Consider the following 27,251-nt stretch of genomic DNA (forward strand, 5'->3'; position numbering starts at 1 on the left):
TCTGAAACAGCTGCCGAGAACGAACGATTTTATATGGTTAAATTTAGATTAGTTGTTTACATTAGTAATGTATTTGAATTTATTAAATAAATTATATAATTTAACTTCGACGAGTTCCTTGTAGTTCAATATCATTCTGCCATGACACGGTTCCTTGAGGTGAATTGAAGTAGTCCTTAAGTTTATCCCGTACCTGTATGGCGTTATTTACAAAATTACCTCCTATACGGGGAAGATTTCTCAAACGAAGTTCGCCACAATCTTCGTATTCAGTCTGTACTGAATCATCTCTTAAAAAATTGTGCAGAGCACAAGTGGCCAGGATGACATTATCTACGTGTTCTGGGCTGAGGCATATTTTTCGATAGTCCGCTCGAAATTTCTGAGATAAAATTCCGAACGCATTCTCGGAAACTCTTCGGACTCTGCTGTGCCTATAATTATAAACCTTTTTCTTCATATCGGTTAGTTGTGAGCCAGGATAAGGTCGCATAAGATAGGGTTTCAAAGGGAAAGCTTCGGCACCAACTATTATGTGTGGTATTTGAATGTTAGTTCCTGGCAATTTTTTTGTGCCTGGTATATTCAAACTGTTATTTTTCAGTCGCCTAGCCAAATCTGAACGCGAAAATATACCAGCGTCGCTATTTTTCCCCAAATTGCCTACATTGACATAAATGAATTTGTAGTCTGCGTCTACTAGGGCGAGCAGAACAACAGAAAAAAACTTCTTATAATTGAAGAAGAGGGAGCCCGTTTTTGGGGGAGCGAAAATCTCCACATGTTTTCCATCTAGTGTTCCTATGCAGTTAGGATAGTTCCATTTTTCAGAAAATTCGCTTTCTATTTTCTTCCATGTGCTCTCATTAGGTGTTGGCATTACTACTTTCGACAACACGTCCCATAATGCTTTGCAAGTGGAATGCACTATATCTGCTACTGTTGAGTTTCCACATCGAAAAGAAGCCGCAATTGTCTTGGATGAATCTCCTGTTGCAAGAAATCTAAAAAAAAAAAAAAACAAAGATATAATATGAGTATTGTTTTATTTTTTTTATTTCTAGAAACTTTATGTAAAGAAATCTTAAAAAACGAAAAACCAGAAGTGGAGATGGTGCGTCCGCCTGTAAAAGGTGGAAGTATGAGCGTCAGATGGAATTTCTCCGCCCTTATATACAGGAACGGCAAACTACAATAAATTTCCAAAGGTCCGAATCGGCTTATGAGAGCTTTAATGAAGAGTCTTTGCAAGATGACGATACTATAAGCCTACCCCGAACTTCTTCATCGACAACAAGAACATCAACTCCTAGTGCCAAGAAAAGAACTCATCAGTCGCAACCTTCAGTAGCTCGTGTTTTACAAAATTTTTTAGCCATTCGGCAAACAGAAGTACCGCAATCAGCAGCAACGGGAAGTCCAATACATTCCTTCTTCAAGGCTATGGCAGACTCCGTTTCAGTTTTACCCTTGGAATTGCAATTGAAGGCAAAGAATACATTTTTTTCAATTGTGTCAGAAGTGGAAGAGGGACATTTAGAAAGGAGCTCAAGGAGTACTCAGCAGGTTTACGATGATCGTTCGCGAAACTCGGCAGATGTACACATTGAACAAGTTGAAGAACGTTATATTGAACACCTCGAAGATCCTTACAGTGAATATATTGAGGATCCACGAGTACATGTTCAAGAAGACCCCAAGTATGTTATGTTGTTGCACCAGGCGGCTATTTAGTCCCACAACGCAAAACATAAAATGTTAAATATAGTGCATGATTTAAATTTGAAAAATATTTCGGGCCTATATGATACTACTTCCTTTTCGTGTATTTTTCTTGTATTTTTTTCTAAATTTTTTATCGTGCTCCCTCCTAATACGGCTTCAGTACTGGTGTAAGTGTGTAAACTATGAATATTCAAACAAAGAAAATACAAGAAAAATACAATATAGTTTGTTAAAAACAAATCAGCCAGTTTGTATTTCGTTAGGTTTTTGTGCCATTTTAACAATTAGAAATTAATTTTTTTTATTTGTGCATAAATACAAAACGAAAATCAAAGTCCTGGGGAAGTCATTTAAGCCAACAAGGAACCCATAATTTTCACTCATTATTTTCTTTTGTTTTATTGTGAAGAAATTTCATTCAAGGTTCGAATCGAGCTCAAGGCCAGAACAATAATTTTTTTCTAATGATAATTATTGTTATTTTTTAATTTTTCTAAATTTGAAAAATTGAATTTTGTTTTTGGAATAGTAAGTAGAAAATTTTTCAGACAACCTGCCATAGCTGCGCAGATAGATCCATTTCGAAGGGTGCTAAGCCTTCATCATCAGTACGCTTTAGGCATGCTGCGCTAACCATTTAGCTATACAGCGGTGGTTTGTTTGACTGGCAAATTTGCTACTTCTATTCCTTTTTACCAACTATATTTATTCAGTGTTGCGCCATCTGGTGCAAAGCACTGATAATGCTGGATTTTTTTTATTGTCAATTACTTTGTTTGACATTCCCAAGTGCTCATGGTTTATTAACAATTGTTTTTTTTGTTTTTATCGGCCTATTGATAAATCATTCAAGGTTCGAATCGAGCTCAAGGCCAGAACAATAATTTTTTTCTAATGATAATTATTGTTATTTTTTAATTTTTCTAAATTTGAAAAATTGAATTTTGTTTTTGGAATAGTAAGTAGAAAATTTTTCAGACAACCTGCCATAGCTGCGCAGATAGATCCATTTCGAAGGGTGCTAAGCCTTCATCATCAGTACGCTTTAGGCATGCTGCGCTAACCATTTAGCTATACAGCGGTGGTTTGTTTGACTGGCAAATTTGCTACTTCTATTCCTTTTTACCAACTATATTTATTCAGTGTTGCGCCATCTGGTGCAAAGCACTGATAATGCTGGATTTTTGTTTATTGTCAATTGACCATTGCCAGTCAAACAAACCACCGCTGTATAGCTAAATGGTTAGCGCAGCATGCCTAAAGCGTGCTGATGATGAAGGCTTAGCACCCTTCGAAATGGATCTATCTGCGCAGCTATGGCAGGTTGTCTGAAAAATTTCTACTTACTATTCCAAAAACAAAATTCAATTTTTCAAATTTAGAAAAATTAAAAAATAACAATAATTATCATTAGAAAAAAATTATTGTTCTGGCCTTGAGCTCGATTCGAACCTTGAATGATTTATCAATAGGCCGATAAAAACAAAAAAAACAATTGTTAATAAACCATGAGCACTTGGGAATGTCAAACAAAGTAATTGACAATAAACAAAAATCCAGCATTATCAGTGCTTTGCACCAGATGGCGCAACACTGAATAAATATAGTTGGTAAAAAGGAATAGAAGTAGCAAATTTGCCAGTCAAACAAACCACCGCTGTATAGCTAAATGGTTAGCGCAGCATGCCTAAAGCGTACTGATGATGAAGGCTTAGCACCCTTCGAAATGGATCTATCTGCGCAGCTATGGCAGGTTGTCTGAAAAATTTTCTACTTACTATTCCAAAAACAAAATTCAATTTTTCAAATTTAGAAAAATTAAAAAATAACAATAATTATCATTAGAAAAAAATTATTGTTCTGGCCTTGAGCTCGATTCGAACCTTGAATGATTTATCAATAGGCCGATAAAAACAAAAAAAAAACAATTGTTAATAAACCATGAGCACTTGGGAATGTCAAACAAAGTAATTGACAATAAACAAAAATCCAGCATTATCAGTGCTTTGCACCAGATGGCACAACACTGAATAAATATAGTTGGTAAAAAGGAATAGAAGTAGCAAATTTGCCAGTCAAACAAACCACCGCTGTATAGCTAAATGGTTAGCGCAGCATGCCTAAAGCGTACTGATGATGAAGGCTTAGCACCCTTCGAAATGGATCTATCTGCGCAGCTATGGCAGGTTGTCTGAAAAATTTTCTACTTACTATTCCAAAAACAAAATTCAATTTTTCAAATTTAGAAAAATTAAAAAATAACAATAATTATCATTAGAAAAAAATTATTGTTCTGGCCTTGAGCTCGATTCGAACCTTGAATGATTTATCAATAGGCCGATAAAAACAAAAAAAAACAATTGTGAAGAAATTTCACGAAAAATAAAGTTTTCAAAATGAACAAAAACATGTTGCGCTCATTTATTTTGTGTGTAATGTTGGCCTCGTCTTCGCATATGAGTTATTGTTATTGTAACTTGCTTTTCCGATAAAGTTTCGTCCGCTTTTCTAGTTTGGAATCAAAGACATATTCAGATACGGCCTTATTAACCAAACCTTATTAATCAAAACAAGAAAGCATACAAAAATTTCGTACTTGTAGCAGCATAAGTATGACAAGAAAAAATTTTAATTTAGGTACATTCGATTATTGAATATAAAAGCCTTCAGGCTGTGTGCGAGTTCGCCTAAATTGTTGGTACCTGAACTAATATCCCACTGAAAATTTCCAGCACTGTCATAATTTAGGAAAAAATCTGTCGAAACTGTTCGAGTTTACTTGACAGTTTATATTGTTAGCTTTTAGGAAAATTTTAAAATTTCAAAATTTGCAGTTTATTTGCGTATTTGTTGGCGCTGTTGTAAATTTATTAAAATATTGGTAACGTTTTACAAGACATGGTTTTCTGTTCAAAGAAAAACTATGAATCGGGCCCCCATTTTCAATATTCCCGGCGTTATTTTTCATACACATTTGGTATTGCGGCGTTTATAAAACATTACCCAAATATTTCATTGTGCTACCCAACTGTAACGTTTTCGGTTGATATCCTTTGTTGCCTTTTGATATAGACATTCTCCTATTCTGTCAAGCTTATCTGGCGAGCTGAGCTAGTAAAATGTTAACTTCTTCATGTTTGACTTAACAAGACTGTCCTTCGGATTAACTGGTGTTGGCAACCCTTAATTGTAGATTAAATTCCGAAAATGTTCATTGGTCAAATGTATTTGTATAAGTGTCTACTATTGTATTGTGCCGTTCATTTAAATATGTATGTGACATCGCTAATGTATAAATAAGTGTCAAAGGACATAACGTGACATATTCCTTTTCTGTCTGCCGAACATCCAACAACTGGTAATTAAATACGCGGTAAGACTTTATATATTTATTTGTTTTTTATGTAATTATGACCTGTAAATTGTATGTTATTTTCTGTTTAATAAAGATTGAGCTACGGCTAACACCCGACAAACATAACAGTGGCGACGAGATAAAAGGCTCTTAATAAAAGCAGTACCAAAATTACAAACCCATTGGAGCAAGTGGTAGCAACACTTCTGGCGCGGCAACAAGAAACCGCAGATCAACAAAAACAACTATTGGAGCGGTTGATCGCTGTAACATTTACAAATGAGCAAAATGGTAGGAATACAACACAAAGCACAACGGGCAGTTCCGAGGCTATTATGGAAACAATTTCAAAAGGTATTCGTGAATTTTGCTATGATGCGGAAGAAGGACAAATCCTTGCCAAATGGTATGTGCGCTATGAAGATAACTGCACAGTTGATGCTGCATTATTAGACGATGCTGCTAAGGTACGTTTGCTTTTACGCAAGGTAAGCACAAATGTGTTCGATAAATACCGGGACAACATTTTGCCTGCACAGCCACGCGATTTAAATTTTGAAGACACAATTGCTACATTAAAAAAATTGTTTGGTAAGAAAGAATCACAATTTAGTACGAGAGTAAAATGTATGCGAAATGTGCGCGAAGAAAATGAAGACATTGTGACGTATGCAGCTCGAGTAAATAGGTTATGTGAAAATGTCTCGCTACAGAATTGCACGGCTGATAATTTTAAATGCTTGATGTTCGTTCAGGGTATTCAATCGACACGTGATGAAGATCTTCGCGCTCGACTTTTAAGCATGCTCGACTCTGAAACTATAGATAGACCACTAACACTAGATAATTTAGTCGCGGAAATTCAGCGTATTAGAAATTTGAAAAGTGATGCGGTCGTAGCTGAACAGCAATCCAAGGTTCAAGAAGTTTCACAAGCTCAGCATAAACAAAGTAAATTACCTAGCAAGTCAACTCCAAGTAAACCTTGTTGGCAATGCGGAGGTATGCATTTCGTGAGTGATTGTAATTTCAGTAACCACAAATGTACTCAATGCGGTAAAGTCGGACATAAAGAAGGGTATTGCACGTGCTTTTCGGAACGTAAAACGAAGAATGCTAGTACGAAGAAAAAGAGTAAGAAAACGCGTAAATCAATCAAAAGCGTATTTACAATGTGTGGTAATGGTGCTAAAAGTCAACGTTTCGTGGCAATACAAATTAACAACACAACAGTTAAATTGCAACACGATACCGGGTCGGATATCACCATTATTTCCAAACAACACTGGGCCAGCATAGGCAGTCCACAATTACGTTCGGTTAGAAAATCAATTCGCGACGCTTCAGCAAATCCACTTTCAATTGCTGGCGAATTTGATGCGAATGTCGCGGTGAATGGAAAAAACAAGCGAGCAACCATCACAGTTTCTACTAACCTAAATTTGTTAGGCACAGACATAATTTCTCTGTTTGATCTTTGGGGCACTCCCATCACTGATTATACTTCATGCAGAAGCATCCAAACTAGCAGTCGATTAGTCGAACCGAATTTACGTCAGATGTTTCCAACTGTTTTCAGAGATGAAATAGGTCACTGTATGGCATACAAAGTTAACTTACAGCTTAAGCCTCAAGCGGTGCCGGTGTTTCGCCCAAAAAGACCAATACCTTATGCAGCAAGGGAACAAGTCAAAAGGGAATTGAAAAGATTAGAAGATGACGGTATTATTACTCCAGTCAATTTCTCCGAATGGTCAGCTCCAATCGTGGTAGTCAAAGAAGCTTCAGGTAATATTCGTATCTGTGGTGACTATTCAACAGGCCTCAACGCACAGCTTGAGCCTCACACATTTCCATTGCCACTACCAGACGAAATTTTTGTTAATTTCAACGGCTGTTCATATTTTTCTATAGTCGATTTAAACAATGCTTATATGCAAATAGAAGAAGACGAGGAAACAAAAAAACTTCTCGTAATCAACACACATCGCGGGTTATATACATTCAATCGTTTGGCACCAGGAGTTAAATCTGCACCCGGAGCGTTTCAGCTTGTTATGGAATCATTACTTTCGGGACTCTCTGGAGTATTTCCCTATTTAGATGATGTTGTTGTAGCTATTAAAACTAAAGAAGAAAATATAAGCGCAGTAATTAAACTTTTTTAACGTTTTAAACTCCACAACATTACGGTCAATTTCAATAAATGTAAATTCTTTCAACAATCTTGTACGTATTTGGGATATCACATCGATCAGAAAGGCGTAAGGCCAGATAAGAATAAAATCAGCAAAATTTTGGAACTTCCACCACCGAAAGATGTCAGCGAATTAAGATCGTTTTTAGGTGCCATAAATTATTACGGAAAGTTTTTCCGAGGGATGCGCGTTCTTAGGAACCCTTTGGATAATTTACTAAAAACGAATGCAAAGTGGAACTGGTCCACACAATGCCAGAATAACTTCGATAAATTTAAAAAACGTCTTTCATCAGATCTCTTACTAACACACTACGATCCCAAACTGCCAATCAAGGTAGCAGCGGACGCTTCTAACGTGGGTCTAGGTGCATATATTTGTCACTTGTACGCAGATGGTAGTGAAAAAGCAATCGCGCATACTGCAAGAGCTCTGACAAGCTGAGAAGAATTATTCGCAAATTGAAAAAGAAGGCGTGGCTTTGGTATTTGCAGTGGTAAAGTTTCATAAGTACCTGTATGGAAGAAAATTTTATTTACATACATATCATAAGCCATTACTTGCCATGTTTGGTAATAAGAAGGGGATTCCTGCACACTCTGCAAACCGCCTTCAGCGATGGGCCTTAACGTTGATGTCATATGATTTTATCTTAGAATACGTACCTACCAATGAATTTGGTGCAGCTGATGTACTTTCACGTCTTATTAGAAGCACATCAAAACCTAATGAAGAAACAGTCATAGCAAGTTGCCAGCTTGAACGTGATATTAAGCAAATTACAATTGATGCCATAGAATTTCTGCCAATTACTTTTCAGATGGTACAAAAAGCGACAATGCAAGACGCATTTTTACAAGATGTTACAAAACACGTGAAGACTGGTAAGTGGCCGAACACAATCAGCAACGATTTACGTAGTTTCTATACACATCGTGATAGTCTGAGTATGGTTGAACATTGCATCATGCTAAAAGATCGTCTAGTTATTCCCAAGTGTTTTCGCAATCGAATCCTAAAGCAACTGCATAAAGGTCATCAAGGAATTGAACGCACAAAAGCGCTAGCACGAAGTTATGTATACTGGCCGGGTATAGCTGAGGATATAAAGCAGTATATTCAATCATGTGAAAAATGTGCAACTGTTGCTAAAACATTACCAAAAACAACTCTTTCTTCATGGCGTAATGCAGATCATCCGATGCAACGCATTCATATTGATATTGCAGGTCCGGTTAATCAAATTTACTATTTGGTAATAATCGACGCATACTCGAAATGGCCTCAAATATATCAAATTAAGTCGATCACATCATTAAAGATTTTAGAGTGCATTTCAGATTTTACATCACAGTTTGGAAATCCTGACTAATTGTCAGCGATAATGGTACACAATTTTCCAGTGAAATGTTTGCGGATTTTTGCAAGTCATGGTGTCGCTCATACATTCACAGCGCCGTATCACCCGCAGTCGAACGGTCAAGCGGAACGGTTTGTGGACACACTTAAGCGAGCTTTAAAGAAATTGGAGGACGCGGGAACGCCAACCCAAATTTTACAAACGTTGTTGCAAACATATCGCACCACACCCAATCGCAATGCACCGCAAGGGAAATCGCCAGCTGAATTATTCGTTGGGAGAAGACTACGTACAGAGTTCGACATGCTTAAAATTTCGAAGCCATCCAATGAGTCACGTAACGAACACATGGAACAACAGTTTAATAAGCGACATGGAGCTAAAGAAAGAAATTATGAAGTTGGAGATCTAGTTTACGCAAAGTTATATAAACTTAACCAATCTTATTGGGCACCCGGAACAATGATAAAGGTTCTAGGCAAAGTTAACTACGAGGTTAAAATCGAAAACTCTGACATATTTGGAGCGGTAAAATCTCATTCAAACCAGCTTCGACCAAAATTCGTAAAAACACCAAACAACACATTGGATATTTTATATGACTATTTTGAGCTTCCACCTAAGCCAACAACTTCGAATTCCGATTCAACCAATTCAAGAGTTCAAGAAAGTGACATTGCCACAGGGCAAGAGTCAACGCTAAGTAATCCAGCCGAGGAACAGACACAGTCTCCGAATATAGAAATTTCTGTTAACGAACCATTAACAGCAGTTAGCAATGATACACCTATAGATGCTCGAGAGTCAACTACTGAACCACCTGTAAGAGTTAAAAAGATCAACGAGACGCAAGAGACCTCCAGCTTGGACTCCAGATTACCATCTAACTAAAAGAAAAAGGGATGTTGGCAACCCTTAATTGTAGATTAAATTCCGAAAATGTTCACTTGTCAAATGTATTTGTATAAGTATCTACTATTGTATTGTGCCGTTCATTTAAATATGTATGTGACATCGCTAATGTATAAATAAGTGTCAAAGGACATAACGTGACATATTCCTTTTCTGTCTGCCGAACATCCAACAACTGGTAATTAAATACGCGGTAAGACTTTATATATTTATTTGTTTTTTATGTAATTATGACCTGTAAATTGTATGTTATTTTATGTTTAATAAAGATTGAGCTACGGCTAACACCCGACAAACATAACAACTGGAAATATATTATCTACAAGCCGTTTGTAGCGGTGATTTCTGTCGAAAGATATTTACAAAAAAACATAAAACGACCCCGAGAGGGTCCGAAATATGGGCCCTATCCATAGTTTTTTGCACAGAACACCTTTTCGCGTTGGCGGTTTCGGCCGCGATTTAAAAAAAAATAAGGTAAAAGTCTAGTTGAGGGGTCGACTGCTAATACGCGTCCAAAATTATCGAAAAAGGTGTCAAACGACGCGTCTTGACATCAGTATTAATAATCCGAAGGTGATAAATAAAACTTTTAACTTGTTCAATAAATGTTAACGAAAAACCGAAAAATTACCCCGGGTCCTTCCGAAACGGGGGTGCGATCCACACCCTGCAAAAATCGCGAGTACTCTATGCATTCATGTATGGAGTACTGGCTATGAACCAAGCGAGTGCTCCAAATTAATCACAATTCATACAAAAAGTATGGTCCAATTAACATTGCGATGTCCTAGGACTGGACCATATACTCCAGCTCAGCATGACATCAGAGTAATCCATGGAGTACCCACATGAATAAACATCGTGAAGTGATTACAATCGTTAAAACGATCAATGATGGGCTTATAATATGTTCGTGTAGCAACGAGTTGGTTCATTGCTGCATTACAGTGGAGTATAATGCTAAGTACTCCAGTATGACACAAGTGGACCACATCATCCAACCATTTTTGCAGGGTAGTATTTTTGCGCTGAACACATTTTTGCGTTGGCTTCCTTTAGCCTCGCTTATAAAAAATCACCCTGGTCGGTCCACCAATGGAGTGGGATCAAAAATAAATCCGTGCAAAATCCCTTTGTACATAAAATTTTTTTTCAGTGCACAACAACATGACAACAGCCACATGAAAATCACCAAGAAAAATTCCAAGCATAACTTACCTCAAGGTTACCATGAGTCTCTCTTCGGGACATATCGCTCTTCTAAAACAGGTGTCGTCTTTTTTAATATGAGGCAGCATTAAAGCTAACAATTGTTTAAACTTTTTTGCACCATCTTTTTTTAATCTGGGCAAAAGAGTGTGGAACTCTCCTTCCTCATATCCTGAGGATGAGATGTCGTGCACCCATAGCCGCGGTCTTTTTCTTTTCCTTTCCTCTTCCTCGCACAAAAATGAAATAATTACAGCTTCAAAAACTGTGCCGTCCATTTTGTTTTTTTTTTTTCCGGTTTTGGGAATTGAATCTTTCAATTCCAAAGATGGCAAGAGGACCTTAAATTGCCCCTTAAATCGCCAGGTTAACAAACGTATAAGGGTAATATACTAGCAGTATTTAGACGTGCCTAATTAGCTAACACATGTCGCAAAGTAAAAACCCGTAGCACAAATTTTTTCCTTGTAATTGTTAAATATATGGCTTGTTGCCATGTGCTTTTTCAGGATTTTTAATTCTTCGTAAATTATATTTTTGTGTCATCATTATAATTCCTCTCCCATCCAGCAATCGTCATAGAAATATTAATTTAGTAACTTTATGTTGAATGAATTAAAATATTTAATGTCACTTTAAGTTTGACCATGTGAATAATGCATGTGTATGTATCCATTTATATATCAGCTCAAATTTGTATTTATTTTCCTGATTATTTTTACATTTTTTCCATATAATATATGTGTGCTTTATCCAGTAAATTTGCAATCCATGTATTTGTTTGAGGGGTGACTGAAAATCGTTCCAATATACATCATTTATTATTTTAACTGTATTTGTTTTAAAGTTTGTATTAAATGATTGTCGAATTATTTACACAATTAGACTTCATTTTACATATTTTATAGTTCCATTATCTCATCACTACAAAAAACGATCTTTCTGCTTCCACGGTATACTTGCGAGTATCGTCCATTTTGCAAACAAAAATAAACTCTAACTTTTGCCGCAATTTGTCGCTCGATTGCCGCTTAATGTGAATTGCCAAAATATGTCGTACTGTGAGGCGCCGCTGCCGCTACATGTCGCGCAGCGTAAAGTGCGCGTACCTTTAAATTCACTTTGTGGGCAGGTTCATGCAGAACCCATTTCTATGTAATCAGATATGGAGAAGAGCGTAAGTTATCAGCAGCTAGGCGATTTTGCGTCAAATCGCACATCTTCTGATAAATTATCTGGGAAACGACATTCGAGCGATATATCAGCTTCACTGCATAATATTATTTAGTTGGTTTGGTGAGGTGTGGTAACGAAAAAAAGCAATTGTTTGAAAATCAGTATAAGAATTCTTTGAACATTAATAACTTTTTCTATGGTACATAAATCTTGATTAATATGTACTATTAAGTTGTATGTGAAGTGAAGTCCGAAGTGTTAACAACCTTATTTGCTGGCTGTGAACCAAAGTTATATGCAATATCTATACGGCCGCCATAATAGTAGAAATAAGGCATAAGTTAGGTAAGATACAATGATGTGGTAATAGTCTAGATGAGGGGCCGACTGCTAATACGTGTTCAAAAATATCGAGAGAGGTGTCAAACGAGCGTCTTGATATCAGTACGCCACGGTGATGCACAATTTTTTTTATGGGTACGAACACAACAACAACCACACGGAAATCGCCAACTTCAACTGTAAATATTTCCGGACAGAGATAAAATTTTCTTTTCCGCCTACGGATTATTGTTCTCGAGATTAATACGCGTCTTTTGATACGTCACTCGAAAATCTTGGCCCAACTTTAGGGTGGGTACCGTAAACTGCACTACTACCAAGTCTAGTTGAGGGGTCGACTGCTAATACGCGTCAAAAAGCATCGAGAGGTGTAAAAAGGTGTATTAATCTGAAGAACAATACCGAAGGCGGAAAAGAAAAAAAATTATCTCTGTCCGGAGATATTTGCAGTTGAAGTTGGCGAAAGGTGTTCTGCGCAAAAAACTATGGATCCCACCCCCGGTTTCGGAGGTACCCGCGGGTCTTTATTCGGTTTTTCGTTAATATCTTTTGAACGAGTTAAAATGTTTGTTTTCCGCCTTCGAATTATTAGTACTGGTGTCAAGACGGGTCGTTTGACACCTCTCTCGATATTTTTAGTAGCGTATTAGCAGTCGACCCCTCAACTAGACTAGTTAGTTATTTATATATTACGGCTTAAAGCCTAATTCAAGATACAAATAGTACTATTCTATCCTATAGGTAGAGTTTCACAAAATTCATATAATTTTGCCTTAAAAACTAAGATTTCATTGTAGTTTTTAATTTCCAATGGGAGCTCGTTGTAACCCTTTAACCCTTTGTTGTTGTTGTTGTTGTTGTAGCAGTTCTTCGCCCCACCTAACAGACGCGACCGATCACAAACTGTCATCAATATCCTCTAACGGCAGTCCAAGGAAACTTGCTGTTTCAACAGGGGTGGACCACAGGGAAAGGGGTGTTAGAGGCGTTGGTTCCACATTACAATTAAAGAGATGGTTGGTGTCATGTGGGAACATTGCAAGCGGGGCATACATTTTGTATGTCGGGGTTGATTCTGGATAGGTTAGAGTTTAACCTGTTACAGTATCCAGAATGAAGTTCAGCCAGAGTGACACGCGTTTCCCTGGGGAGTATGCGTTCCTCTTCCGCAAGTCTTGGATACTTTACTTTGAGTACTGGGTTCACCGGGCAATTCCCGGCATAAAGGTCCGACGCCTGTTTGTGGAGTTCACCAAGGACCTGCTTGTGTTTCTTCGCTTCATACGGCTGTGTTCTCAGATGCCGTATTTCCTCAAAATGCTTACGGAGATGACTCCTTAAGCCCCTAGGCGGTGCTGGCTCGTCAATCAGGCTTGGCGACCATATGGGTGACGCGTAGCACGTAATCGGCTGGCTAATTGCTTTGTATGTAGTCATGAGCGTTTCTTTATCTTTCCCCCAGGTACTGCCAGCAAGGGATTTGAGGATTTTGTTACGGCTCTGAAGTCTTTAACCCTTTGTAAAAATGTTTTGCTTATATATTTCTGTTCGGGTGTGTGATATAACCGTGGCTACCGCCACGGTGATGTACAATTTTTTTTGTGGGTACTAACACAACAACAACCACGTGAAAATCGCCAACTTCAACTGCAAATATCTCCGGACAGAGATACAATTTTTTTTCCGCCTTCGGATTATTGTTCTCGAGATTAATACGCGTCTTTTGACACCTCTCTCGATATTTTTTGGCGCGTATTAGCAGTCGACCCCTCAACTAGACTAAAAATTTTAGTCATTCAAAAGATGTGGTAATAGTTCCCCCAGCGGGTTAGGGGGGGTCAGAATATACCCGCGGTAGGTATGCCTGTCGTAAGAGGCGACTAAAATACCAGATTCAAGGGGCTGTGTAGCGCAACCCTGCAGGTTGCCAGCGCAACATATAGCTTCTCCAAACCCAATTGTCAACCTCATCTATCCGCGGCGAATCCTGTTTCACTAACAGACGAAGCTCTGGCGACCCTAAGCTCCTTATGGAACTTTGGGTTGGGGAGGGAGGGGATGGCCTGAAGGTTTAATGTTGCCACATAAATCGTTCCCGAGATGGTCGGGCCAGCACCTTAATGGTGCTGTGGTACCGGAGCGTACCGGATCTGTATCCGGCAAAGGACCATCACATCGATAACACTCCCCAAAGCCTTCGGGGAGCAACCTTATCGCTACAACAACAACAACAACATGTGGTAATAGTCTAGTTGAGGGGTCGACTGCTAATACGCTACCAAAAATATCGAAAGAGGTGTCAAAAGACGCGTATTAATCTCGAGAACAATAATTTTATTTCTGTCCGGAGATATTTGCAGTTGAAGTTGGTGATTTTCATGTGGTTGTTGTTGTGTTGTACCCACAAAAAAAATTGTGCATCACCGTGGCGGTAGTTACGGTTATACCACCTACCCGGACTTGGCATGGCGTAGCACAGGGTTATTTTTGGTAACAATCTAGTTGAGGGGTCGTCCCATGGACGTCCCAAATGTCGACCATTTTGAACATCCACGTCGATGGCACTACGCTACCGACTGCCCTACACCCCAAAATCTTGGGTGTGACGTTTGATCAAGATCTACATTTTGGTAAGCACGCAGCCGCAATTGTTCCGAGAATTCAGAGCCGTAACAAAATCCTCAAATCCCTCGCTGGCAGTACTTGGGGAAAAGATAAAGAAACGCTCATGACTACATACAAAGCAATTAGCCAGCCGATTACGTGCTACACGTCACCCATATGGTCGCCAAGCCTAAAAATCACCCTCTGGAAGAAACTACAGGCCTTCTAAAATACTGCTCTCAGAATCGCCACGGGCTGTCTTCTTATGTCCCCAGAACACCATCTGCATACTGAGGCAAGAATACTCCCCATCAGGGAGAGATGAGATGCTGACCAAACAGTTCCTGTTGAATACCCAGAAACCTGGGCATCCCAACAGACATCTGATTGATGAACCAGCACCGCCTAGGGGTTTAAGGAGTCATCTCCGTAAGCATTTTGAGGAAATACGGCACCTGAGAACCCAGCCGTGTGAAGTGAAAAAATACAGGCAGGTCCTTGGTGAACTCCATAAACAGGCGTCGGATCTTTATGCCGGGAATTGCGCGGTGAATCCAGTACTTAACGAAAATTATCCAAAATTTGCGGAAGAGGAACGCATACTCCCCAGGGAAACGCGTGTCACTCTTGCTCAACTTCGTTCTGGATACTATAACAGGTTAAACTCTTAACTATCCAGAATCAACCCCGACATACAAAATGTATGCCCCGCTTGCAATGTGTCCCCACATGACACCAACCATCTCTTCAATTGTAATGTGGAACCAACGCCTCTAACACCCCTTTCCTTATGGTCCACCCCTGTTGAAACGGCAAGTTTCCTTGTACTCCCGTTAGAGGATATTGATGACAATTTGTGATCGGTCGCGGCTATTAGGTGGGGCGAGCATTGCTACAACAACAACAACAGGGGTCGACTGCTAATACGCTACGAAAAATATCGAGAGAGGTGTCAAACGACGCGTCTTGATATCAGTATTAATAATCCGAAGGCGGAAATAAAAATTTTAACTCGTTCAAAAGATATTAACGAAAAACTGAAAAAAGACCCGCGGGTACCTCCGAAACCGGGGGTGGGATCCATAGTATTTTTGCGCAGAACACCTTTCTGCGTTGGCGGCCTTCGGCCGCGCTTATAAAAAATTAACCCTGGGTTTCGCCTTGCCAAGTTGTTGTTGTTGTTGTTGTTGTTGTTGTTGTTGTTGTTGTAGCAATGCTCGCCCCACCTAATAGCCGCGACCGATCACAAATTGTCATCAATATCCTCTAACGGGAGTCCAAGGAAACTTGCCGTTTCAACAGGGGTGGACCATAAGGAAAGGGGTGTTAGAGGCGTTGGTTCCACACTACAATTGAAGAGATGGTTGGTGTCATGTGGGACACATTGCAAGCGGGGCATACATTTTGTATGTCGGGGTTGATTCTGGATAGGTAAGAGTTTAACCTGTTACAGTATCCAGAACGAAGTTGAGCAAGAGTGACACGCGTTTCCCTGGAAAGTATGCGTTCCTCTTCCGCGAGTTTTGGATAATTTTTGTTAAGTACTGGATTCACCGGCAATTCCCGGCATAAAGGTCCGACGCCTGTTTATGGAGTTCACCAAGGACCTGCTTGTGTTTTTTCACTTCATACGGCTGGGTTCTCAGGTGCCGTATTTCCGCAAAATGCTTACGGAGATGACTCCTTAAGCCCCTAGGCGGTGCTGGTTCATCAATCAGATGTCTGTTGGGATGCCCAGGTTTCTGGGTATTCAACAGGAACTGTTTGGTCAGCATCTCATTTCTCTCCCTGATGGGGAGTATTCTCGCCTCATTATGCAGATGGTGTTCTGGGGACATAAGAAGACAGCCCGTGGCGATTCTGAGAGCAGTATTTTGGCAGGCCTGTAGTTTCTTCCAGTGGGTGATTTTTAGCTTGGCGACCATATGGGTGACGCGTAGCACGTAATCGGCTGGCTAATTGCTTTGTATGTAGTCATGAGCGTTTCTTTATCTTTTCCCCAAGTACTGCCAGCGAGGGATTTGAGGATTTTGTTACGGCTCTGAATTCTCGGAACAATTGCGGCTGCGTGCTCACCAAAATGTAGATCCTGATCAAACGTCACACCCAAGATTTTGGGGTGTAGGACAGTCGGTAGCGTAGTGCCATCGACGTGGATGTTCAAAATGGTCGACATTTGGGACGTCCATGTTGTAAATAAGGTCGCGGAAGATTTAGTCGGTGATAATGCCAGGTTTCGCGAGGCGAAAAAACTGGAGAGATCAGGGAGGTAGCCGTTTATTTTACTGCATAGCGCATCGATCTTTGGGTCCGGACCTGTTAGTTAGTTATTTAATTTATTAAAGTCTTTAGACTTAGATTAAATCTATGAAATCACATTTATACATTATACAGCCTTTGGATTTTGCATAATTAATTTTGAGTAATAAAATATATTTCTTTTTTACCTAATAGGTACTCCTTTACAATATTCGTATAATAGCCTCTTGTGATATTATTGTGCTGTCATCGGCGCAAGAAACGATAGTAACTCCTTCTGGTGGCGAAGGCAGTTTTGATATGTAAAAATTAAACACAAGTGGGAATAGGATACCACCCTGAGGCTCCCCTTTTTTGATTCTTCTTGGCTTTGATATTTCGTTTCTGAATTGCCCCGATGCCTGCCGACCACCCAGATAATTTGCGGTCCACCCTTTAAGACATGGGGGAAGGGTATACCCTTCCAAGTCTTGCAGTAACGTGCCATGGTTGACCGTATCAAAAGCTTTTGATAGGTCTAGCGCTACAAGTACTGTTCTATGGTGGGGCTTCTGATTTAAACCACAATTTATCTGGGTGCTAATGGCATTCAGCGCGGTGGTGGTGCTATGGAGCTTTCTAAAGCCATGCTGATGACGGGCTAGCTGCAAATTTGGTTTGAAGTGGGGGAGCAAAATGGCTTCAAGCGTCTTGGCTACTGGCGATAGGAGAGATATCGGGCGATATTTATTTATTTATTATCTATCTCTCTCCTATGCTAGCTGGTTTCCCAGGCTTTAGTAGCGGTACCACCTTGGCCATTTTCCATTTTTCGGGTATGACAAAGGTGGAAAGAGACAGGTTGAAGACATGTGCTAAATATTTGAAACCCTCTGTCCATAGGCTTTTAAGCATCGGCATGGCTATGCCGTCTGGGCCCACTGCTTTGGATGGTGTAGCATGACCGATGGCATCCTCAACCTCTTTGGCGGTGATGGTAATTGGTGACGCGCTGAACTTATGTTTACGTGCGTGTCTGTTGGCCCTCCGTCAATTTTTGTCGACCGTAGAATGCATTATGTATTGCCGGCAGAAAGCGCTCGCGCATTTTTTCGAATCCGACAGCACTTTGTCGCCAAAGGCGATGGAAACATTATCATTATGCCATGACGGATTCGATAGGGATTTTACAGTGGACCAAAGCTTACCTACACCGGCAGAGAGGTTACAACCGCTTAGGTGCTCCTCCCATTTCGCCCGTTTGTGTGCATCCACAAACAATGTGATGCGTTGGTTTATATCCCTTATTTGGGGGTCGCCGGGATCGATCACGTTCTCTCGCTAAACTTGCGGCCTCCGCCGGGAAGTGGGGCCGAATTTCGGGAATTCTACCGGCGGGAATGAAACGAGCCGAGGCGGATTCAATGACCTTGCGGAAAGCACGCTCCCATTGTCGGGCATCAGTTGGGATAGGGAGGGCAGCAAAGCGGCTGTCTGTAAAGGAATTGTATTCGTCCCACTTTCCTTTTTTAAAGTTAAAGAAAGTGCGTTTTTCTGCTCCGATGAAGTCGGCGGGACGCTCGAGCGAAATGAGTATAGGCAGGTGGTCGGATGCCAATGTTACCATCGGCTGCCAGTTGAAGCAGTTTAAGAGTTCTGCGCTCACGATTGAAATATCCAGCGAACTGTGACAGCTTCCTACCATACGTGTGGGGGCGTCTCCGTTTATAGTGCAGAACGTCGTTTCTTCTATTTGATCCGCTAACATCTTTTCCCTACTGTCCAACCGCAAGTTTGAATGCCATAGATCATGATGGGCATTGAAATCGCCTAAGATAATGCAATTGTTTCCAGTGAGTACGCCGCTGATATCAGGGCGGTATCCACTGGGGCAACAGGTGACAGGAGGGATGTAGATGTTGATGATTTCTAGATCTGCATTGCCTGACCGGACAGATAATCCTTGACGTTCTAAGACACTGTCCATGCGGTCGATGTCGGGATCAAATATATGATATTGCACAGTGTGGTGTATGATAAACGCGAGGCCGCCTCCAATTCCGCTCTCGCGATCTTTTCTGTGGACATTATACCCAGAACAGGTCTGCAATGCAGATCTTGCTGTGAGTTTAGTCTCTTGAATCGCAGCAGTGCGGATGTTGTGCCGCTTCATGAAGTCGACTATCTCCGTGATCTTCCCAGTTAATCCATTACAGTTTAACTGCAGAATTCTGAAGTGCATAGGGGGAGACGTCGTCGATCTGGGAGTAAGTGACGGGTGAGGCTCAGACTACGGGACGACCGAGGACGTGAACAGCAAGGAGCCACAAAAGAGCAACAAATTAAATGGGGTTACACTGAAATGGCAGTCCTTGGTGGGGAAAAATCCCGAGTCGCTCCGGTACATAGAACCGACGGCCTTGGGAAGCGAAATCTAATCTAAATTGCTTCGAAATGCACGAACCTCTTCGTTGTCTGAGTACTGACTTCAATAAGCACTGCAAAAACATTGATACGTGTGACACACTCTACGTAATAAAAAAATATCTGCTGACTACATTAAATACGCAATTTTGGTTTGGATTTAGGTGGGTGGCTTGGAGTCACGTCCTTTCCAACCTCACACTCTTATCACGAGCTCCAGTAACTTTGGGCGGGTGGCTTGGAATCACGTCCTTCCAACCTCCCACACATCGCAGCCCTACTTGTTGTGTGTCAAATATACATCAGCTGCTCGAAATCACGTCTTATACTCAGCTCCAGTAACTTTGGGCGGGTATACATATTTTATAATATAATTTAGTTCAATTTGTATGCTTCTGTAATTTATCTGTAATCCGTAGTATATTTAGTCTGATGAATTGTTAAATTTGTAGACTAATAAATAAATAAATAAATAAATATTCAAATGCATATGAAGCAATACTTCAGATCATTGGTAAAAGTCTAGTTGAGGGGTCGACTGCTAATACGCTACCAAACATATCGATAGAGGTGTCAAAAGACCACGTTGACCTCGACAACAATAATCCGAAGGCGGAAAAGAAAAATTGTATCTCTGTCCGGAGATATTTGCAGTTGAAGTTGGCGATTGTCATGTGGTTGTTGTTGTACCCATAAAAAAAAAATTGTGAAAATAATTATATTGCGCGGATATAGTTTTGGTCTCCAAACCGGTGTTGGGGACACCCAAGGTAATTTTTGGTAATTGTTTACTTTAGGGACGAGCTTTAGCGGTAATTCTTTACGACAGCATGACACTTCTAATACGCTACCAAAAATATCGAGAGAGGTGTCAAAAGACGCGTATTAATCTCGAGAACAATAATCTAAAGGCGGAAAATAAAAATTTTATCTCTGTCGGGAGATATTTGCAGGTGAAGTTGGTGATTTTCATGTGGTTGTTGTTGTGTTGTACCCACAAAAAAAATTGTGCATCACCGTGGCGGTAGGAAACTTGCCGTTTCAACAGGGGTGGACCATAAGGAAAGGGGTGTTAGAGGCGTTGGTTCCACATTACAATTGAAGAGATGGTTGGTGTCATGTGGGGACACATTGCAAGCAGGGCATACATTTTGTATGTCGGGGTTGATTCTGGATAGGTAAGAGTTTAACCTGTTACAATATCCAGAACGAAGTTGAGCAAGAGTGACACGCGTTTCCCTGGGGAGTATGCGTTCCTCTTCTGCGAGTTCTGGATATTTTTCTTCAAGTACTGGATTCACCAGGCAATTCCCGACATAAAGGTCCGACGCCTGTCTATGGAGTTCACCAAGGACCTGCTTGTGTTTTTCCGCTTCATACGGCTGGGTTCTCAGGTGCCGTATTTCCTCAAAATGCTTACGGAGATGACTCCTTAGGCCCCTAGGCGGTGCTGGTTCGTCAATCAGATGTCTGTTGGAATGCCCAGGTTTCTGGGTATTCAACAGAAACTGTTTGGTCAGCATCTCATTTCTCTCCCTGATGGGGAGTATTCTCGCCTCATTATGCAGATGGTGTTCTGGGGACATAAGGAGACAGCCCTTGGCGATTCTGAGAGCAGTATTTTGGCAGGCCTGTAGTTTCTTCCAGTGGGTGGTTTTTAGGCTTGGCGACCATATGGGTGACGCGTAGCACGTAATCGGCTGGCTAATTGCTTTGCATGTGGTCAGGAGCGTTTCTTTATCTTTTCCCCAGGTACTGCCAGCAAGGGATTTGAGGATTTTATTACGGCTCTGAATTCTTGGAACAATTGCGGTTGCGTGCGCACCAAAATGTAGATCCTGATCAAACGTCACACCCAAGATTTTGGGGTGTAGGACAGTCGGTAGCGTAGTGCCATCGACGTGGATGTTCAATATGGTCGACATTTGGGGCGTCCATGTTGTAAATAAGGTCGCGGAAGATTTAGTCGGTGACGAAGCCAGGTTTCGCGGGGCGAAAAAACTGGAGAGATCAGGGAGATAGCCGTTTATTTTATTGCATAGCTCATCGATCTTTGGGCCTGGGCCTGTGGCCATTATTGTGCAGTCATCGGCGTAGGAAACGATTGTGACTCCTTCCGGTGGTGAAGGTAGCTTAGATATGTAGAAATTAAACAAAAGCGGGGATAGGACACCACCCTGTGGCACCCCTTGTTTAATTCTCCTTTGTTTTGATGTTTCGTTTCTGAATTGCACCGATGCCTGCCGACCACCCAGATAATTTGCGGTCCACCTTTTAAGACATGGGGGAAGGGTAGACCCTTCCAGGTCTTGCAGTAACGAGCCATGGTTGACCGTATCAAAAGCTTTTGATAGGTCTAACGCTACGAGTACTGTTCTATGGTGGGGATATTGATTCAAACCGCAATTTATCTGGGTGCTAATAACATTTAGCGCGGAGGTAGTGCTATGGAGTTTTCTGAATCCATGCTGATGAGCGGCTAGCTGCAAATGTGCTTGGAAATAAGGGAGCAAAATGGCTTCAAGCGTCTTTGCCACTGGCGATAGGAGAGATATCGGATGACGATATGACTCACCTACGTTAGCTGGTTTCCCAGGCTTTAGTAGCGGGACCACCTTGGCCATTTTCCATTTCTCGGGTATGACAAAGGTGGAAAGAGACAGGTTGAAGACATGCGCTAAATATTTGAAACCCTCTTTCCCTAGGTTTTTAAGCATCGGCATGGCTATGCCGTCTGGGCCCACTGCTTTGGATGGTTTAGCGCGACCAATGGCGTCCTCAACCTCTCTAGCGGTGATGTTAATTGGTGACGCGCTGAGTTTGTGTTTATGTGCGTGTCTATTGGCTCTCCGTCTATCTTTGTCGACCGTAGAATGCATTATATATTGTCGGCAGAAAGCGCTCGCGCATTTTTTCGCATCCGACAGCACCTTATCGCCAAAGGCGATGGAAACTTTGTCTTTGTGCTTAGTCGGATTCGATAGGGACTTTACGGTGGACCAAAGTTTACCTACACCGGTAGAGAGGTTACAACCCCTTTGGTGCTCTTCCCATTTTGCCCGCTTGTGTTCGTCCACAAGCAATCTGATGCGTTGGTTTATATCCCTTATTTGGGGGTCGCCTGGATCAAGCAGTCTTATAAGGTCGCCTTCCCTCGCTAAGCTCGCGGCCTCCGCCGGGAAGTGGGGCCGGATTTCGGGAATTCTCCCGGCGGGAATGAAATGTGCCGAGGCGGATTCAATGGCCTTACGGAAGGCACGCTCCCCTTGGCGGGCATCAGTCGGGATAGGGAGGGCAGCAAAGCTGCTGTCTGTGCAGTCGGCGGTACGCTCGAACGAAATAAGTATGGGCAGGTGGTCGGATGCCAATGTTACCATCGGCTGCCAGTTGACGCAGTTTACGAGTTCTGCGCTCACGATTGAGATATCTGGCGAGCTATGACAGCTTCCTACCATACGTGTGGGGGCGTCTCCGTTTATTGTGCAGAACGTCGTTTCGTCTATTTGATCCGCCAACATCTCACCCCTACTGTCCGCCCGCAAGTTTGAATGCCATAGGTCGGGATGGGCATTGAAATCGCCTAAGATAATGCGATTGTTGCCAGTGAGTAAGGCCTCGATATTATGGCGGTATCCACTGGGGCAACAGGTGACAGGAGGGATGTAGATGTTGATGATTTCTAGATTTGCATCGCCTGACCGGACAGATAGGACTTGACGTTCTAAGACATTGTCACTGCGGTCGATGCCAGGATCAAATATATGATATTGCACAGAGTGGTGTATAATAAACGCGAGGCCGCCTCCATTTCCGCTCTCGCGGTCTTTCCTGTGGACATTATAACCAGAGCAGGTCTGCAATGCAGATCTTGCTGTGAGTTTAGTCTCTTGAATCGCAGCAATGCGGATGTTGTGCCGCTTCATGAAATCGACTATCTCCGTAATCTTCCCAGTTGATCCATTACAGTTGAACTGCAGAATTCTGAAGTGCATGAGGGGTGACGCCGCCACTCTAGGGGTAAGTGAGGGGTGACTACGCCTAGGTTGTGGAAGGCCAGGACGCAATTGCTGTTGTGGCCTTGGGACTGGGCGCCCTTGGGCAAGCATTGGGGTACCCGGATGATTTGGGTTTGCGACCTGGCAACATGGCGCGATGAAACCCGTCGAGGGGTTGCCGTCGCGGAGACCAGAACATCTAGGAAAGTGGCACCACCCAATGCAGGAGCTGCATTGAGCGGATGTCGCAAACCTATATATTCTGCGCTGGCAGACGGTGCAAACGGAGGCAGGGACTAAGAGTCTGTTTCCCTGACCTACACGATTGCTGCCAGAAAAGAGGGGGCGAGAAGAAGACGGGGGCAGTGGCTGATGCTCAGCATTGCTACCAGCTCTACTACGAAGGTAGTAGTTATGAGTGGTATCAGCTGTTTGAGTTGTTGGCGCAGTGGGGCACGAGCAGCAGCGGGTACTTGTTGTGGCTTGCTGAGCAGCGAAGCTGCTGGAAGGTAGTGGGTATACGCTTAGGCGTAGACTACGGGACGCCCTTGGGCGTGAGCAGCAAGGAGCCACAAAAGATTTATAAAAATTACGTGGACGTCGGGTTTTGGGATCAAGCCCAGAACAACCTGTCCGATTCAACCATCCCTTGCACGAGACACACTGAACAGAGTATGACCGTCCTAAAAAGATTCTTTTCTGGCAAATGCAGCAAAACCATTTCTCAGGACCGGGGTCAGGAGACGGACCCGGATTGGGTTCGATACCTTCCCGGAGTAAGAGAATATGTAGCAGTCCTGCTGCAAGGAGCTGCTGGGAGGATGACAATTTGTGGGAGGGACGAAACAAATTAAATGGGGTCACACTGAAATTACAGTCCTTGGTCGGGAAAAATCCCGAGTCGCTCCGGTACATAGAACCGACTGCCTTGGGAAGTCAACTAGACTATTACCAAAAATAACCCTGGGCTACGCCATGCCAAGTCCGGGTGTGTGGTATAACCGTGGCTACCGCCACGGTGGTGCACAATTTTTTTTGTGGGTACCAACACAACAACAACCACATGAAAATCGCCAACTTCAACTGCAAAGTGACTATGCGGCATACTCTATTCTGCGCCACAGGCACATAACAGAGAAGATGTTATGCGGATTACTTAAAAAAGATTAAGCATAAAATTTCCTCTAATCCAAAGTCGTTTTATTCGTTCGTCAACTCGAAAAGAAAAATAAAGAGATTTCCAACCGTATTGAAGTTTAACGATCTAAGTTCTACTGATGACAATGAGATTGCCAATATGTTTGCCACCTTCTTTAAATCTAATTACTCCACTGCCTATGACTCCGCGCCATTGAACTATCCATTCAAACTGTCCTCGCTTAATTCAGCATTTGTTCCGCATATTCATACGGAAGACGTACTAAGACATCTGGAAGGCCTAAAAATTTCCTATTCTAACGGACCTGATGAAATTCCATCTCTTATGCTAAAAACGTGTGCTGAATTCCTGTATAAACCTCTTACATGTCTTTTTAACACATCCCTCAAGCAAGGGATATTTCCCAGAAAGTGGAAAGAGTGTTTTATAATACCACTTTACAAAAATGGGAATAGATCATGCGTTTTAAAGTATCGAGGAATAGCAAAGCTTAGTGCTATACCCAAACTTTTTCAATCGATTGTCACAAAGCAACTAGATCATAGGGTATCCCCAATCACTGACTTGTCTCAACATGGTTTTTGCTCGGTAAATCTACCGTGACTAACTTGCTTGATTTCACATCTCATGTGATGAACGGATTTAAGGTTAATAGCGAAATTGATGTAATTTATACGGAATTGTCATCAAAATCCTCTAACAGGAGTCCAAGGAAACTTGCCGTTTCAACAGGGGTGGACCATAAGGAAAGGGGTGTTAGAGGCGTTGGTTCCACATTACACTAAATGAGATGGTTGGTGACATGTGGGGACACATTGCAAGCGGGGCATACATTTTGTATGTCGGGTTTAATTCTGGATAGGTAAGAGTTTAACCTGTTACAGTATCCAGAACGAAGTTGAGCAAGAGTGACACGCGTTTCCCTGGGGAGTATGCGTTCCTCTTCCGCGAGTTCTGGATATTTTTCTTCAAGTACTGGATTCACCGGGCATTTCCCGACATAAAGGTCCGACGCCTGTCTATGGAGTTCACCAAGGACCTGCTTGTGTTTTTCCGCTTCATACGGCTGGGTTCTCAGGTGCCGTATTTCCTCAAAATGCTTACGGAGATGACTCCTTAGGCCCCTAGGCGGTGCTGGTTCGTCAATCAGATGTCTGTTGGGATGCCCAGGTTTCTGGGTATTCAACAGAAACTGTTTGGTCAGCATCTCATTTCTCTCCCTGATGGGGAGTATTCTCGCCTCATTATGCAGATGGTGTTCTGGGGACATAAGAAGACAGCCCGTGGCGATTCTGAGAGCAGTATTTTGGCAGGCCTGTAGTTTCTTCCAGTGGGTGGTTTTTAGGCTTGGCGACCATATGGGTGACGCGTAGCACGTAATCGGCTGGCTAATTGCTTTGTATGTGGTCAAGAGCGTTTCTTTATCTTTTCCCCAGGTACTGCCAGCAAGGGATTTGAGGATTTTATTACGGCTCTGAATTCTTGGAACAATTGCGGTTGCGTGCGCACCAAAATGTAGATCCTGATCAAACGTCACACCCAAGATTTTGGGGTGTAGGACAGTCGGTAGCGTAGTGCCATCGACGTGGATGTTCAATATGGTCGACATTTGGGGCGTCCATGTTGTAAATAAGGTCGCGGAGGATTTAGTCGGTGACAATGCCAGGTTTCGCGAGGCGAAAAAACTGGAGAGAACAGGGAGATAGCCGTTTATTTTATTGCATAGCTCATCGATCTCTGGGCCTGGGTCTGTGGCCATTATTGTGCAGTCATCGGCGTAGGAAACGATTGTGACTCCTTCCGGTGGTGAAGGTAGCTTAGATATGTAGAAATTAAACAAAAGTGGGGATAGGACACCACCCTGTGGCACCCCTTGTTTAATTATCCTTTGTTTTGATGTTTCGTTTCTGAATTGCACCGATGCCTGCCGACCACCCAGATAATTTGCGGTCCACCTTTTAAGACATGGTGGGTAGACCCTTCCAGGTCTTGCAGTAACGAGCCATGGTTGACCGTATCAAAAGCTTTGCAAGCCGCTAATGTACGCTGATGATGTCAAACTTCTTATACCTATCCGCTCACCTGTGGATAGATCAAATCTACAATCGGATCAGAATAGCCTAGGTTTTGTTGTTGTTGTTGTAGCGATTAGGTTACTCCCCGAAGGCTTTGGGGAGTGTTATCGATGTGATGGTCCTTTGCCGGATACAGATCCGGTACGCTCCGGTACCACATCACCATTAAGGTGCTGGCCCGACCATCTTGGGAACGATTTATATGGCCACATTAAACCCTCAGGCCATCCCTCCCTCCCCACCCCCAAGTTCCATGAGGAGCTTGGCGTCACCAGAGCCTCGTCTGTTAGTGAAACGGGATTCGCCGCTCGAAGGTGAGGTTGAGAATTGGGTTGGAGAAGCTATATATTGCGCTACACAACCCCTTGAATCCCAGAATAGCCTAGTCGAATGGTGTAGTGTAAATGTTATGTCAATGTCAATAAACCTGCCGAAGTGCAAGTTCATGTGCTTTACAAGGAAATCACACCAATCCT

The 27,251-nt window shown here is 42.0% G+C and overlaps 1 protein-coding gene across 10 annotated transcripts in view; it reads left to right on the plus strand.

Moving 5' to 3' along the window:
* The first annotated feature begins 11,952 nt into the window (after nucleotides 1-11,952).
* LOC137234260 (probable serine/threonine-protein kinase DDB_G0272254) overlaps nucleotides 11,953-27,251 on the plus strand; it is a 390,295-nt gene continuing 374,996 nt past the window's right edge. For 3 of the 10 annotated variants that reach the window (XR_010947751.1, XR_010947750.1, XM_067757864.1), the window contains exon 1: nucleotides 11,979-12,283. The gene's annotated coding sequence lies outside the window, so the exon portion shown is untranslated. Of the gene's footprint in view, nucleotides 12,284-27,251 lie in introns of all 10 variants that reach the window. The other 7 variants (XR_010947752.1, XR_010947754.1, XR_010947753.1 and 4 more) reach the window with 4 other exon arrangements.

The sequence above is a fragment of the Eurosta solidaginis genome, chromosome X (assembly GCF_040869045.1).
Source record: "Eurosta solidaginis isolate ZX-2024a chromosome X, ASM4086904v1, whole genome shotgun sequence".
Classification (NCBI taxonomy): Eukaryota; Metazoa; Arthropoda; class Insecta; order Diptera; family Tephritidae; genus Eurosta; species Eurosta solidaginis.